We start from the raw sequence: 2,715 nt of genomic DNA on the forward strand, positions 1-2,715 counted from the left end.
AGCTGGCGCCGCGCGGGGCCCGCGCACGTCCGCGGTCCCTCACGCTCCTGGCTGGGCCGCCTCCGCCGGCTGCCGGGGAGCCGGGAACTTCTGCTGGGACAAAAGGTCACTGTGCTTTTTTCCTCCCAGAGTAGGATTCGGTTACCCACTCCAGCCCCCTGTGGCTGGAGAACCGGGTGGAACCTCTGAAGCCATGAAAGGCGTCTCTCTGACTTCGCGGAGGGCTGCAGGGCGGGGTGTGCCAGCTGCCAGCCCCGGCCGAGGTCTGAACCGGCCTTGTTGTGCAGGCCGGTCGCTTAGGAAAAAGGATGACTGGCTGGACTGGGGAGGAGTGGGCAGCCGGCTTTGGGAGCTTTTCCTTTTATGGTGGTTTTCTTTTGTAATGAATTCATTTAAGGTTTTGAAAATCAAATCAGTTTTACAAAAAAGTGAAATGACTGCTCTTGATACAAGAATACAGCAAAATATGTAACAGTGTTCCCAGAAAGATCCAAGTAGTGTGTGGAATCCTTCACATGTAGGGCAACTGAGGCCCAGAGAGATCTGTTCATGCCTGTGTTTGAGCAGGAATTGTTTTAGTTCAGGGTCTGCTACTGTCATTCCCAGCAGCCTAAAGATATCAGATCTGTCGCTGTCCCGCAGGGTCCTGCAGGAGTTGAGACCAAAGGCCTTCCTCCTTCCTTAACAGTTAGCTGACAACCAGGCCCAGGTTATGTCTTTGCTGCTCCTTCCACAGAAGCCCAGGACTGCACAGTAGTTGATCCTCCGCAGACTACGCAAATGCGCCTCAAAACTTGCTGTTCCGTGAGAACTCAGCTGGAAGGACTCTTGGGTGCTCCTGTGCGGATTTGTGGGTGGAGTTGCTGGGCTTCTGTTGACTTCCCCCGACCCCCGAGAGTTACTGCTTCCCTCTCCCTCGCCTGCCGCCCTTCCTCCTCCCTTCCTCACACAGCCCTTGGTGAATAACTGCTTGTGGAGAGTTCGGTTCCCAGGCCCTGTGGTTCCACAGCTCACGTGGGTGTGTTCTCTCTCTCGAAGGGGCTGGTGAATTAGGGACTGGCGGCCAGTCAGGGACCGGATAACACCGGTAGATCTGCCACCGAAGGGAGACTACAGTAGCCTGGCACTCTGGGAACACCACGCAGATAGGCATTTTTTGGTTTGATAACATGGTTTAACATTTTTTAATTGCCCAAAACAAAATTAGTTACCAAACTATAACATTGGCAGAATTCATGTCAGAAAGGTTCTTTACTTTTCTTGGAAAAAAATCTGAAGATTATCCTGAGATCCTGAGTCAATACTTTAGAATAGCATGTGCCCCCCACCCCATACAGAGAGAAGCGGGTACAGGCATGCCAGGCTAGAGGCACAGCTTAAGTCAGTCTCTGCCCCATGGCCACACTGCCTCCTCCTCTTGACAGATCTCTCTGTGCCTCTTTCCTAGAAGAACACTTGTTTTGGCAGTTTGTTTTTAGGGTTGTCAGATTATCCAGAATCATCTCACAGTTTAGGATCCTTCACTTACTCTCATGTAGAATGATCCTTTCCCATAAAAGGCGGCCTTTACAGATTATGGGGACCTTCAAGAACTGTTATTCATTCTGCAGTTGGATTGCCACTTTCACGTTCCTTCCTCCCAAATAGTCCAGTGTTGCACATCCCAGATGCACAGTCTGGGCCTTGAGCATCTCAGGCAAAGGTCCGCCAGCTCCCTTCCCACACAGACACCCGGTCTCAGTACTCTCGGACTGGACCCACCCCAGTCAGAAGATGAGTGCAGGCATCAGTTGACACCTCCTCTGTCTTGGCCACTTTCCCATTGCTGGGGCCAGTACCCAACTCCCACAGCTTAAAGAAGCTGAGGCCATGGTCAGCAGGCACCAAGGCAGAAACAGCATGGTGGAAAAGCATGGGAGAGGAAAGTTGCTCATCCTGTGGCAACCAGGAAGCAGAAAGAGGGGAAGGAGATACCCACTGCCAGGTCACACCCCCAGTGACCCACCTCTTTCAACCAGACTCTACCTTCTAACAGCACAAAAACTCATCGGGGGCTAATCCACCCATGAGTATAGCACCCCAATGATCCAGTCACCTTCCCAAAGTGCCTCTTGGAACACATGAGGCACTGGGGGACATTCTAGACATAAACCGTAACACCCTCGTTCATTGGCATGGTGCCATAAGCCCAGTAGGGTCAAACAGGCTTTATAGCTTTAGAAGTCAGCTGCTGTATCACAGGGTCATGCCATTCCCCGGGACTTGCCCTCCTTGTGTGTATTCATTCTCTGTGTTCATCACTTCTTTGTAAGAAGCAAGGTTTTTCTGTCAGAACCAGAAGAGGCCAGAGACGCATACACAATCTGTTTGCTTATGTAGCAGTCCTTTGAGCGAGCTTGTGTGGAGGACTTATTGTGGACTTGTGTCAGACCTTCTGTTTCTGTCCAGGGGTGATAAGTCCTGAGAACGAGGTGCCCGTGGATGAAAAGAAAAGTAAGAGAAACAAGAAAACAAGAGACAAAAGTCTGGGATCGGCGGCTTACAGCCTCTCAGATTGCAGCCCAGATTACTAATCTCAGTTACCTTTTATTGAGCGAGAACCAAGGGCATAGCCAGTACAAACATTTTAGCTGATACCAAACCTTTTAGCAAGGATAATTAAAGGATTATACTTCTCCACATGTAATCCAGCACACGCCTGTAATCTCAGCACTC

At 50.8% G+C, this 2,715-nt stretch overlaps 1 protein-coding gene across 1 annotated transcript in view; it reads left to right on the top strand.

Annotated features, from left to right (window-relative positions):
• Positions 1-2,715, top strand: part of Gfpt2 (glutamine-fructose-6-phosphate transaminase 2) — a 42,302-nt gene that overhangs the window by 645 nt on the left and 38,942 nt on the right. The window lies entirely within an intron of this gene.

This window comes from Chinchilla lanigera, unplaced genomic scaffold (genome assembly GCF_000276665.1).
Source record: "Chinchilla lanigera isolate Chin_1 unplaced genomic scaffold, ChiLan1.0 scaffold00007, whole genome shotgun sequence".
Taxonomy (NCBI): domain Eukaryota; kingdom Metazoa; phylum Chordata; class Mammalia; order Rodentia; family Chinchillidae; genus Chinchilla; species Chinchilla lanigera.